The sequence below is a fragment of the Hirundo rustica genome, chromosome Z, assembly GCF_015227805.2.
Source record: "Hirundo rustica isolate bHirRus1 chromosome Z, bHirRus1.pri.v3, whole genome shotgun sequence".
Taxonomy (NCBI): domain Eukaryota; kingdom Metazoa; phylum Chordata; class Aves; order Passeriformes; family Hirundinidae; genus Hirundo; species Hirundo rustica.
In genome coordinates, this window is record NC_053488.1 from 22,996,111 (window position 1) to 23,010,258 (window position 14,148).

The 14,148-nt window shown below is 45.9% G+C and overlaps 1 long non-coding RNA gene across 1 annotated transcript; it reads left to right on the plus strand.

Moving 5' to 3' along the window:
• Positions 1–5,784: 5,784 nt before the first annotated feature.
• On the plus strand, positions 5,785–7,412 carry LOC120766007 (uncharacterized). The gene is made up of 3 exons (XR_005704549.1): positions 5,785–5,938; positions 6,304–6,414; positions 7,221–7,412. It is a non-coding gene; the product is annotated as an uncharacterized LOC120766007 (long non-coding RNA).
• Positions 7,413–14,148: the final 6,736 nt, after the last annotated feature.

A 14,148-nucleotide genomic window follows, 5' to 3' on the forward strand; every position in this document is an offset into this window, starting at 1 on the left:
CCAAAAACCTTCAAGCTTCTCAAGGCACAGCCTTATTGTAGAGACCTGAGGAGCTGTCCTGCCATGGTATGAAAGTCTGCCTCTCTGGATGCCTGTGCACAGAGCCAAAAGCATTTCCCTGGCTATGAAGGATTAATGGGTCTTTGGTGGGTGTGGCTGTAGAGGGTAATTAAATGCTGCTCTTTCCTGGGGATAAAGGAGATGGTCCTGCTGCTGCTCCTCACCTGGCTGCAGGTTGGGTGCAGGACACTGAGGACTTCAGCTGCCCAGGAAGGGGACTGATGGTGCACTGAGGATGTCTGTGGGCTGCTGGCATCGCAGAGTTGTATAGCTTAGGAAAGGGGAGGAGGGGATGGGAGAGGGCCTCGTGCTCAGAGAAGTGATGGCAGGACCTCATCTGTCAGTGCAGAAAAATGTCTGGCTAATAAACTTGCCAAACGTCCCTAATAAAGAGCTGGATGTGTTATCATGTGGAATGGTTTTATAGGGGACAGCCATAAAACGTGCACATTGCCCTTTAAAATGCCAGGACAAGGATTGATTCCAGCAGGGTGGAGGGAGAGGAGGAGGGAAATGAGGCTAATTGGAAAAGGGGGATAAATCCAGGGGCTCATTTCTCTGCTGTGGGTCTCCAGGGTGTCAAGGAGTAGTTGCAAAGTGGGATTCACTGCCTTATGGACTGTGCCCGTGCCTGGGCTTCTCTGCTGTGTTCCCACTACTGTGTGCAGTGCTGGGGTGTTCTTTCTGGCATCTGTTCCTGCTGCAGGACTCTTGGTGCAACTAATACAAGCCCAGGGAAAGCTGTGGAGATGCCTCCATCAGCTTTCTTCTCATCTGTGCTTCTCCTTATAATCCCAGAAGTTCAACATCCATTACCTCCTCCTGCCAGTTCCAGTAGCTCTGTCCTGCCTGCTCAGTGGTTCCATCACCTCGTCACTCCCTTTCCTTCCTAGTGATTTCAACTCCCCTGTGTGTGGGAGTGCATCACTGCTGAGAGGTAAAACACAGAGGCTGGGGCAGCAGTTTTGGGTCCCCTTTTCCATGGACAGGGCACAGCCTGTCCTGGGAATGCAGGTGTGAGTCTGTGCTTTGAGCTCTGCTTGAATAAACAGGAGAGAGGAAGCTGGAGGGAGGCCCAGGGTGTGTTTAGTAGCAATCAATAAATACATTGTACTCCAGCTCACTTTTAATGCTGCAGAAAACAGGCAGTGATTTCACTTAATAAATGTGGACAGTGTTGCAGAGCTACAAGAGCATCTATCATGTGAGAGAGGATTTCTGCACCACAGGGCTGCACGTGACCACTGCCCAGTACTATCCACAGCTGAGGCCCATCAGCTGCCATGGGCAGAGGGGCCAGCCTCTGCTTTTTCATTTACTTTTTTTCAATTTCCCTTGACAAAGACACTGGGCAGCCAAACCTCCATGAGATCTGGTGGAGGGAGAAATAAAAAAACCCCAGTCCCCTCAAAGTCACTGAAAACCTTCTGATTTGGCCACTGGGTGAAGGTGGGCAGGCACTGGAGAGATGGAAAAGGACTGAGCCAGGAAAAGTCAGATTTTTGTTGGCTAGGGCTGCTTCAAAGAAGTTTTTCAGTGTAGATGTTTTGGTGTGTGCCATATCTCGCTTGTCTGCCCTCTCTGTACATGCAGCACTGCCGAATTTCAAATTAGAGCTGGAGGTGATACCCCAGTCAGGGTGCCTGCATCCCCTGGCTCTGAAAATGCTTTTTGGCTACCCACAGTGATTGACAGAGATTTTGAATTCTCCAAGCTGAATGGCGCTCAGGTCCAGGTCTTTCATCCCTGTTCCACAGTTGTGAAGTTCAGAACAATGTACAGGCTTCTGAGATCTGGATTTTCTTCTTTACTCCCTCTTGGCTCAGGCCCATCTCTACTGCACTCACCACAGTGAAATTTTCATTGAACACAGTTTTAGTTCTGGATTTGTAATTAAATTTAAGGGCTGGTAAATTTTGCTATGAACATTTTTCTGGCTCCCTTCCTGAGCATTTGGTCTGTACAAATAGTACTTAATGTTTTGCAGATGCTGTTGGATGTTACACTGCCAACCACAAGTAGGAAAAAATGCATGATTTGGAAAAATACTAACACATTTGAGGTCTTGTTTTTGCTTTGTATTATTATGTTTCAAAGCTTTTTTTCAAATTTTTTTTTCAGTTATAAACTTATGTGGCATGTGGGAATATCATCCTAACACTTGACTTCAAGATCTGTGACCTTTCTGGTTCGTCAAACTTCTAATCAAAACATGGGCATGGCAGTACTGCCCATAATTGCTTTCTGAGTTAAAACATTTCCTCCAATCTACAGTAATAAGAAAAATGAAATCTTCAGGTGGGGTTTTGTAGTTCACTCTGAAAGAGTTCCATCTCGTTTTAAACATTAAGCCGCATAGTAATTTCTGGGTACATCTCTGCTTTGAGACCCGTGGGAGAATTAACTCAAACTCATTTTTAAAGAGGATTAATTAAACTGAATCAGGACTCTGTTTCAACACTCAGAATTAAGACAAGTTGAAGTAAAACCCCTTCAATTAACCAAAAGAAATGAGAGACCTCTTTGACATCAAATGAACCTGCTTGAGGAGCTGCTGGTGTGGTGTGACCAGTCCTTATTTCATATATTTAATTCAGATTAAGTGACCTAGTGTTGATAAACCCTGGAATGTTAAGACTGGCTGTGATCACACTGGGAATATCCACTTTCCCAGGTGTTTTGTGAGGGCACAGAAGGTGTGTAAGATGCAGGTTGATCTATGAAGAGAATTAGCCTTGGTCTGTTCAGAGTCCAGTGACACTGTGGAGCTTTCAGAGGTTTAGCAAAATACACATCCTTAAAAAAATAAAATAAAAAATAAAATTAAAAAAAGAAAAATTGCAAGTCATTAATCAAGGATGGGAAATCTCAATAGAGAATGTAAACTGGACAGAAGAGCTCCAAAACTTTTGTTTGACCAAGTTTTGTACAATATCACTTTGACTGAGGTCTCTTAATTTATGGGGAGGGGAGGGGTTAAAGTTTAATTAGCTTTTGTGTATATTGGGAAAAAAAATCATACTTTTGAGTAAAGACTCAGACTCCTTTAGCTAATTAGATACCAAGGTGATGGGTGCACTATGTACACTTCTGACAGTTTCTTTTTCTTATCTCTACCATCAGTTACTTGGCTGTGAAGTCTGATGTCTGAAACTCTGCCAAGATTTCTGAATTGAGTCCTTCATGTGGGATTTCTCCACCTTTTAGTTCTCATTTCAGGGTGTAAGAAATTTTCTGTTTATCATTTTCTTTCCCTCCTTTCTGTTTTCTTCCAGCTGGGTATCTGACACATGATTTAGTCTCAGTGTCTTGGAGACATTCTCCAAGTATCCATCCTCTTATTAAGGGGAGAACTGGCCAACTCACTTTCCCGCAGCAGAGGGTTGTAGTGAGAATAGGGGAGGCTCATGAAATTGTTCCTTCAAGCTTTGTGCCAGTGTGTATTCATATGGGATTTTCCCAATACCCAAATAAAGCTGTTTAATTCTTTAGTGGGATATCTGAGGAGCATCCTGTGGCTTGGAGCTCAATATCCATCCATGGCATGAATGTTCCAGTGGGCCTCATTGCCAAGTCCAGCTGGGAAAGGACAGATTCCCACCATGCCACACCAAAACCCACGTGCATGTCTCCTGATCAATAACCCATCAGGCAGTGTAAAGACACTAGACGGGCAGAAGAACTGCCTAAGTACCCCCTAGAAAATGCCAGGAAGAGGTCTGGGCCAGCCTTTGTGGTCCTTTGGTGAGCTAGGGCAGCCCAGGTGGGACATGCCAAGGCTACTGAGGAGCTGTCTGGATGGTGGGGTCTGGCAGGGTCTCTGAAATCCCCGAGTGGGGAGTGCTGCAGTGGCGAGTTCTTTGTGGGGCTGGGGGTGCTAAGGACAGCGTGATGTGCTAGTTATCCAGAGTGATTTGCTAAAGTTTCTTTAGCAGGTCCTGGGGGAGCTTGAACAAATCCCAAAGGTCACTGCCTGCTCTCACGCAGGCCTGAGGTCACACAGCCTCTTCTGCTGTTGAGCTGGTGCAGTGCTCTCCCACCACAACATTGAGCCTGCAACTGAAGAAAGTGGGAGGATATCCTGTGGCTAAGAAGAGGTGCAGGAGGAAAGTTCCCAGGAATAGCCTGAGAATTTGTCTTTTCACTGGTCAAGGCAGGGAGGCTGGGGACCTTCCCTTCCCTTCACTAAAGGAACAGCACAGAGTTTTCTGAGCTGGAAAATTAAATTCTTTACATCAGAGAAATCCAAAGCCAGGAATTAATTTTGGAAGAAGAGTTCGCTATTTTACAAACTCCAGCTGCATCTGAAGAGGTTCAGTGTGGCTTTGCTAAATGCTTCTCTGAGTCCTGACAATCTTTGGAAAGGAATGTAGTCCTCTCCACCAGCTCCCCAAGAAGGTGAGCGTCAGCATGGGATGTGATTTCTACAACTTCTGCACAAAGCAGCTTAGCAGTGGGCTCACTGGCTGGTGCAAAAAGCTCCTGGTGCTCCACTTCATTGCTCTTTCCTGAATGTCAGCCACAGCTCTGCAGAGAATTGTTTGCAAAAAGGCAAATGAGTCCAAAGAGAGCATGGTAAATGTAGCCTTGCATTATACTGGGGATTTTTAGGGTGAATGTACTTCTCTCCCTCTAATATTAGCGCTGTCCTGGGCAGGGTGTGCTCTGGGCCATATACTTCAGGGGCAAATTCATAATTTTCCCACTTCCCGTCACCTACCTCTTAATGGGATACACCTGCTTGGTACATGTAGATGTACAAAATAAATAATGAAATCCTATGCACGAATCTAGTGTTCTCACAAATACAACTGGAGCCAAAATCTGTTGTTTTTCCTGTTAAAAGCTGATGTTATTTTCCTTCCTTGTAGAAGCAGTTCATTAACTGCTCACATGGAGTTTGCTTTGAGATGAGGTTAGAGAAAGAGAAAGCCTGGACAGGGCAAGGAGCTGGGAAGCAAAAATAATTTTTTTCAGGTTTGCAGACTGGGATGTGAATTGCTAAAGATTTAAGGGGCCTTGTCATCAAGATTAGTCCCCTAATTCTGGCATCACCTGCAAATTCTCCTCCTCTCTCCAAGCTGTTGTTGAAGTTGATCCAGGCTGGTCCTAGAACAGACCACTCCAGTACTCCTTTTGTCTCTGTCACTTCAGAGATCTGCTTGAGAAATGTATTTTTCCCCCCTTCTGTGTCACGTACCATGGGCTGTGGGGACACCCCAGATGTTCATCGCATGGGACTGGCTCATCCAAAGCTACAAAGATCCCTTTTTTGTAGTAATTAACATATAAGAGTTATCCATCCAGCTAAGGGTGAGGGCTATTTTCACCAAGTCCTTGCCTCTCCTCCCTCATCCTCATTCACTCTGCTCTCCCACCGGCAAATAGAGGGAGAAGAATTGATCATTGGAGTCCAGCTGGGGAGAGCCAGACTGAGCCATAACTAGGTGAGACAGTCTTTATTGGGATCAGGGGGTTATGGAAAACAGAGTGGAGAAATGCTAAGAGGAAATTATAATTTCTCTCTTTTATTCTTTTTTTTTTTCTCCCTCTCCTGTCACTGTTTCTTCCTCCTAGGTGTTGGGGTCTTTCCAGAGGCAATCGTTACTGTTAATGATTTTAGCTTGTTGGCTATTATCACATTTGTGCCTGGGGACTGCAGCTGGCTATCTGGGCTCTGGCAGGCCTTGACAGCAATCAGCTCCTTCCAGCTTCACACTAATTTTCTCGGGGGAGCTCAGAAGAAAATACTTTGGCGTTCATTTTTCCCTCTATTTCTGTGTGTCCCTTCTGTCCTGCTTCCCCACCTCCCGTTTCTGTGAGATCTGGCCCAGGATGGGGGCACAGAGGGAAGTCTGATGGAGAAACCCACAGTGAGGTATGGGGCATTTGGATGTATCAAGCGGGGGGAACATCTCCAGGGAAGAAGCACCTCAGCTTTTTTTCCCCAGGCTCTGTTTGGGCCCAGGTTTGCATTGCTGCTGATCCCCCAGCTGTTACAGAGACAAGGAGGGATCATTGTGGTTATTTCATGAAAACTGTACGTGGATCTTTTTCAGTGGCTCAACCTGAGTGCACAGCTTTTACAGCCTAGAGTTTAATATTCTCTTTTTTCCCTCCATCATCATTTTATATTATTCAAAGCAAATCAGACAGCCTTTGAAGAACAGCTCAAAGCCTTTTTTCTTACTTTCTTTTCTTCTGCCTTTTTTAATTTTTTTTTTTTTTTTTTTTTTTTTTAAGGCAGGAAAAAGTGGGAGCCACCTGGCACATTTTCTTTCTCAATTCGGTGATTTTATTCATTGGGGAAGAGATCGCTTTGCATCTTTTTCTTTAAAGGAATTCTAAAGGCAGGTAAGATCTGTATTTCTAAAAGTCCCAAAAGAGAGTGTTTTTCTGTAAGGGTTACCAGCATCTTCCTTGCACTGAATGCAGCCTAGCTGGTGAAAATGTGACTACTCTTGGGGGGAAGAGCTCTGGTCTGGAACCACTCTGAGCTGCTTAGCAAAGTCATTGCTCTGAGGCATTCCAGTGACTGTCCAGACTATTCTGGCAGGCTGAGAGTCGCCAAAGGCCAGTAAATCTGGTGAAGGGACCATCAGGAAAGATGTTGTCCTTATGTAAGTTGCCTTTTGGAGGGGTTTTGGTGGTGGACACTGTGTTGGCAAGGAGATATTTTCCAAGGAAAAGTGTTTTTCCCACTGAGGAAGTGGAAGCACAGAGCTGAGGCTGCAGATTGTCAGGAGTCAAGGTGTCAGCTTTCAGAGTTGTCCTGGGAGCCCCCAAGTGCCTGGTAAAACCATCCCCTCCACAGTGGTATGTGACAGCTTTTGTCCCTGCTGAAATTTGGGCTCGTGAAGGCTGAGAGAGGTTCTGCAAAGGGATTTTACCCAAGTCCCCACTGAGCCCACGGAGATACTAGTGGGTATTTTCTCAAAAGAAGCATTTTCACCTCAGTCAGTTTAAGAACACACTCTGAAACATAACATTTTAATGAGGTTACAAACACCATACTGTCACATGGTCCCCCACCTCTTAGTGGTAAGGGCACTCTGTGGCATTGCCAGAGGATGTACGGCTTTTGTTTAGTTGCTACCCTTCTTTTCTCCCAATTTTGTGGAGCAGAAAACTCCCTGACAAAGAGTCATGTTCCCCACCAGCTGTCCTCTTCGTGCCCTCTTGCTCCCTCTTAAGAGGCCTCTGCCTGGGGCTGTCCCAGGGCACATGGTGACTCCGCATGGTGGTATGGGGCAAGCAGAGATCACCAGTGTGCTGAAAATGTGGAGATATGGAGCTTCCTCTGGATCTTCTCAGTGCTGCTCAGGACCTTCCAGACCTGCCCACCTCTGCTGCTCTCACCACTCTGAGAGGTGCATAAAACAAGTCATCAAACCCAAAGGTAATGGCCTCTCTGGGCAGGCTGCCAGTCATTTAATGTCTTTGCTAATCATCTAGAAGTGGGAATAAACAACATGTTAATGAAATGTGTGGGTGAAGCTAAACTGGGAGGAGCTAGAGGGGCTGTTTGGACAGTGGAAGTAAAACAAAAAGATTTGGGGAGGCTGAAAAGACAAGCAGGAAATTATAGCTTGATGTTTGGCTTGGGAATAATGTGAATACCAAGTGGGCAGGGAAGCAGAGATAAAAGGCCACGTAAGGACATTAGGTGCCTGGGGATGAAGAGCAAAGGAAGCTTCTATCTGTTACACATCTCTGCTGCGCACTCCTGAAAGTGGGGACACAGCAGTCTGTGTCCATGGAGTGATGGGCACAGCAGGATACCTCTGGAACAGTGTGTGATGCCTTTGGCCAGGAAGGTGTGGGGAAGACAGGCAGCAAGGTGGAGAACGAGTGAAATCATAAAGAATTTCTGGAGCACTGCAAAAAGGTGCCCCACATGAATGGCCTTTGATGGAAGGCTTTTGAGTGGAAAAACACTCTCAACTCTGTCTGAAATAGCAGTGCATCATAGGGACGGAGTTACTTGAAGAGAAAAGGGGCTTTTCACGCAAATTCATTATGTCAGTCCCTAATGGCAGGATCTGCTGACCATGGGTTAGAAGAAGAGTTAGTTTACTTCAATAGAGAGAGTCTAAAGGGTTTGGTTTCCTTAACCCAGCTAACTGCAAGAGGCAACCCAGTGATTCCCCAAAGATTCCTCTGCAGGCAGAGTGGAGGAGAATGCTTTGTGGCAGTGCTAGAACAGGAACAAACTGTGTAAGTGTGTCTTGTGTAAGCAATCTAGAGGTAGTTTTCCAGGCTTTTGTGATGGTGTCTGGGAACAGCCTGATCTGGAGGAAAAAAAAGTAGCAAAGAAAGAGCATGTTCTAAAGATACCCCTACTAGCAAAAATTTTTACAGTGCTAACAGCAGGTCCCTGCAAACTGTGTGTGGACAGGACAATCTCTGTCTGTCCAAGGACGAGATGGCCAACAGCCCAAGGGGCCAGCGCTGAGGCACTGGAGATATGAACAGAGATCAGTCAAAACTGTCTGAATTAGAATTTTCAAGTGACATTTCTGTTGACATTTTTGCCAGATATTGGGAAATTTTGAATATGCCAATTCCTTTTCACCCTTCCTTTCCTTCAGCTTTCCCTGTCAGAAAAAAAAAAACAAACCAAAAACCAAAAAAACCCAAACAAACAAACAAACAAACAAACCCCAAAAAACCCACAACCCAAAAGTTTCTTTCATATTAAAAAGAAAATGGATGAATATTTAATGAAAATGTGCAGTCAGTTCTCTGCTCACTACAGAATAGTGGTTGCAAGGGACCAAAGCGCCTTTGCCCCAGTCTGAGCTTCCTCCTGGCTCCATTTGAGATTGCCTTGGCTCCATTTCATACTTGGTCTGGGTCACTAAAAAGATTTTCTGAGTTCCTGAGTTGAATGTAAAGTTTTCCCACACCTCTGCAAAGTTTCTTAGAGGAATTTCTGAGGAAAGCATATGAGAACCTCAAGCGTCTGAGTTGTGGAGATGAACTCTTCTGTAAATCCCTATGCCAGAGCAGGTAAGATGACAGACTCAAAGTAGTCAGTAAGGTTTTTTTTTTCTCTTCTTTCAGCAGGAAAACAGAAAGAGTTTGTGATGCAAGGGGTTTGAAGGGAGATTCACCTGAAATTCAGTCCCAGATGTGGAATCACTGATTCCAAACCAAATGATTTTAAGAGCACTAAAGGGTGGCAAAGTCTTAGTTCAAGAAAATGGTCCAAATAAAAGAGCCAGAAGCATGCCCATTAGAGAAGGACCTCCATGTGTGAGGAATTTAAAGGCCAAGCAGAGTGGGAGATTTACTAGGAAAGGCAAGAAAGCCGCCTCTCCCATCTCTGCTCCTGGCTCAGGTCTTTCCATGTCCACCCAGATTTGATGCTTTTGCTGCTCTCTCAGGGAGGAAAAATAAAACAAGTCATCAACCCCGGAGATCGCAGCCTCCTGGGCAAGCTGCCAGTTGTTTAATATTGCTGCTAATGATCTACAAGCAGAAGTAAACAGCATGTTAATGAAATGAGTGAAGGAGGCTGAACCAGGGGAAGCTGCAAGAGCTGGTTTAGAGAGGAAATTAAACACAAAGGTTTGGGGAGGGCAGAAACTCACCAGGGAGAATCAGGACAGAATTGGCTTGGGGGTGGTTCAAGGGGATATGACAGTTGGAAGGGTGAGGAAAGGAAGGATGGAACAGTGCTACGAATTTTGCCCAAAGCGAGTGGCTGACAAAGGCCCCTCAGTAGCAATGAGGAGACAGCTCTGGGTGAGAGATCAGGAATAGAGATCGCCCATCAGAAGTGCAGCTCAGCCTGTTGTCTCTCTCCGCTGTAGTGACTGCTCGTGGATTTACCTCTCATGGGAGAGAGCCTGACTCTGAGCAGAGCACAACATTGCTCTAGCCCGAAGCTCTTTTCCGTAAGACAACCAAAAGGAAATGTACTTGGCTGACATGGTTGCTTGGGATTGAGTCAGGGAGTCTTGAGCCTAGCCCAGCGAGGCGGCTAGGAGGAGCGCAAGTTTCATATTAACATAGCAGATCCGGAACTCACTGGATTGATGGATCTTGCTTGTCTTGAGTACAGGTATTGCGAGATGGAAGCTCTCACCAGTGCCACAACTCCGAGCCAGCAGTGGGATGAGTATGTTAGCATCCAGTCTTTGTATGGCCTGCAGGGAGGGGAAGTCACTTTGAATAAATGGTCCCCCCCAACATTTCTTTGCTTCTGCTTTTTACACCTCCCTCCCCCCCTCTCCCCGCCCCCCCCCCCCCCCCCCCCCCCCCCCCCGCCCCATTTGAAATTCATTGGCTCTAATTGCAGAGGCGGTCAAACTTTGGCTGCTTCTGAACTGCAGGTCTTCGAGGGACTCACATGCTAGACAGCGAGATGAATGATTTATTATTATATTATTATTTATTCATTGAAATTCATGAATGCTTATCCAAATCCAAAATTGCCCAATTTCATCCAGATCTGAATTTATAGATTTTCAGGCCAGATGGGACCTCTCTGATCAGCAGCCTGACCTCCAGCACCGTGCAGGCCAGAGAATGGCAACTCCCACAGTGAGTGGAAGCTGTACCATTATGTAAATCAGCATTATCAAGCTCCGTGGCTTCTCTCAAATGGTGTCTAGTGGAATCTGTACAATTGCCTGGTGGTTTGCAGCTCTGCTTCCTAGGAGGTGGCTGTGCATCACTGAAAATGCAGTTTCTGCTCTGATCCCCTTTCTGGGAGACCGCTGTGGAGAGGGATCCCAGTGGCAGGTAGGGGCCAGGGGATCAGGCACTCTTCCCTACAGCCTGAGATGGAGAAAAAGTGCACAAAATTAATCAGACTCTCTGTAGTGCTAACATGAAAAAAATTGCTTTGGATACAGAGGCTTCCAGGAGCCCAATAGATGTGAAGTCCCCAAGCCAAACATGGTGGCTGCTGGCTCAAGGGAAGTCTTCATGGACGTCTGAGCACAGAAAGCTGTGGCCTTTACCCTTCCCATTTCTTGTCTGCTCAGGAATAGCCTTCACAACTTCCTGAATTGTTTCACTGCCCGTGTTGAAGTCCCTGAACAGTGACACACCACTAAAACCCCAAAAGCCAGGTGGCAGTTTCTGTGGGTTTGAAAGGAGTTTGGAGTGTGTTTGGGGAAGAAACTGGGAAGTATCACAGGAAACAAATGTGTGATTAAAGGCAGATAAGTGTTATAGGAGGCAACCTCATAATGGGAGCCAACCTACACCAAGGAGTGGGATAAGTACTCTGTCTCCTAGAAGTTCATTAAATGTGTCTGTCCATACCCCAAGGGAATGTTAGAAATCTGGCAGCAAAAACAAGGTAAAGAAAACATCACAGATATTAACTTATCCTGATTCCAAAAATTTTGTGGTTTTGCTGTAAACCAGCTACTTGGAAGGACTTTCCCCTCTCCAGACACTGAAACATTGATTCCCTTCTTTTCTTCGCAGAAGGGTCTGGGAGGGGACCATGTCTGCTCACCTGCAGTGCCTGCAACCCTGGACAGCAAGTTCAGGCTGCAGAGTGGGTAGGCAGGTTGAGCAGAGATACCTGTTCTGCCTTCAGGCAACGGTCTCATCCTGCCAGAATCCTTGTTTATTCAGCTTTAATGAGAGGTGAGAGGAAAACTCCAAACTGGAGAGCTGGGTTTGTGCACTGAAATCATCTTTTGTAAGACTGTGTTTATCCTCCCAAGTTCATTAGATCTTCCTCTTCCACCTAACTTGTGTTCTTAAAAAGTACACACTGGAAAAGGTCTGTGCTAAACAGGTTTTCAGGTGGTTCTCATGTCTCCTTCTTGGCTGAAATTTGTTGCCTGCTACATGGCAATAATGAACCAGGTTGTTTGCTCTCTCTGGTTTCATGGTGATTAGAGCTGGCTTGATGGGCTCAACAAGAAAGACACGCCAGCCTCGTAAAATGAATAATTGTTTTGAATATTTTTGCACACACGAAACACAAGCAAGATAGAAATAAGATAATGCTTTATACTGCAGTCATATCTCATGTGGCTCTTCAAGGGAGCTCCAAAGAATTAATACACTCTAACTTTCAGAAATTCAAAGATCACCTTATCCTGGATTGAAAGACAGAACCATTTCAGAGGTCCACAGACGCAATTAAAGATTAGAAAAAATGTGTCTTTCTTTTTTAATTCAGGCTGGTGAAATTGAAAGGAGGAGGGTGCAATCATGGTCTGGATGTTGTCCAGGACTCTGAGGCTGCATCTATACCTGTAAATTAACTGTAGCTATGTCTGCTCTCTTGTGCAGGGGCCAGCTGGCACAGGATATCCTGCATCAGTACTATTGAATTCTCTCATCTTCCAAAAAAAGGAGGATTACATACACATTGCCTACTGAGAATGGGCACTAGTCTAATTCCCAGGCTGTGTCTAGGCATCATTTGGGAGCATCATTGCTACATTGCGCCAAAAACACGCCAGGTAGTATTTTAACAACTTACAATACAGAAGATCAAGTTCTAATGTCCAGGGACCTTTTCACAGCTGTCCATTCAGGTGGTAAATATATCATATAGGAGTGTATTTTAATGCTTAACTTGACTATCTCTGGGTTCTGTGAGTACTGCTGGTTGGTCCCTCGTCCTCAGGTCTCCTCTGAAGGTCACTGCACGACTGGGATCTTCTTTGCTCGCAGGATTCCTCTGGTCTCCTGGTTGTGGTGCCGCGCATGCTTTTGCCGTGCTACAGGTAAAACAGAGGCAAAGGGGACTCAGGAGAGGCTCTGGAGTTGTAAAGTACTTCTGAATAGCATTGAGGCCACAGCAGTTATCAGACATTGGTCTTTCAGATCTTGAGTGTCTTTACAGACTGGTTTACGGAGAGGCCTAGGGAGTGCTGAAGTAATCCTTGGATACAGAGGTGTCATGGAGGAAATGAGATAGAAACTGTCACTCCTGTGGACAAAGTTCATACCATAAAGCCATCTGCTCCACAGATTTGGTGATTGTACCTTTATGTGTTGTCTCAGGATTCTCCTTTCCAAGAGCGTTTCCCATGTTTTAGGACAAGCTGGCATTATGGTGCTGGATGTGGACTGCAGTGTGCTGTAAGCTGATGGCATCTCTCTGGTCCAAACCTGGGGTCGAACGAGGGAAGGGTCACAAGTTTTGCTGTGAAAGCTGTGACGGTGGCTGTCACAGGCTTTTTGGGAAGGAGTGGGGGGTGAGCTGACCCCTCTCACCCCCGCTGACACCCTGCACCCTGCTAATGGCTGTCAGGATGACTTTCTGCTAATGTAAACGTTCACAGCTGTATGCTGGATGTTGCTGAGTGGATAATGGCTGATGAGTTTGCCTGTAGACAGTCACTCCACTACCAGTGTGTAATTAATTGCTATGTAAAGTGCTCTGAGATGCGGTGCTGCTGAAATGCCGGGTGTATAAATGCCATCCCCACACAAAAGGGAACAACATGCAAATTCTCTCAATATATTTTTAAATACGAGCATTTTTCAGCTGTTTGCTCTTTTGTAAAATTTATTAGGCTCCCTCCTGGGAAGAAGGAGGCGGCAAGGGCAGTGCGCATGGATGAGCTGGCTTCCAGGGGTTCTGACTGTTCCTGCTGCTCAGCCCCAGACTCCGGGGGGTCATCTGTTTTTCTTCTCCTATTCCCTTAACCACCGCTTAATTTTTGTTTCCCCTTTTGCGTGCTTGCTCGCATGGTGTGCTGCTGCCTGCCTGCCTGGGGAGGGCATCAGGGAAGGAGAATGCTTTTTGTGCAAAGGGCAGAAGCTTGTAAGGGCTCCAGCCTCTGTTTCCTTGTGAACCGGAGACGTTCATGCCCTGCTTCCTAAGAAAATGTGTTGTCCCAACTGGATGCAACCCAGACAGGGGTGGTTTCAGGCCATCAGGAGCTGCAGAAGCAGTATGGTGTGATGACAGTAAGGACAGAGCCCTTCCTGACTGTCTGCAAACACCTAGCACCAGCTCCAAGGAAAGAGTTGGAATGATAGAATGTCTTCCCTGGAAAAAAGTCTCATACAATGAGGCTGACAAGTCTCAGCAAGGTAGCCTGAATGGAAGGCTATGAAATATTGAGTGCTAGAGATTACATGAAGAAGGCAAAA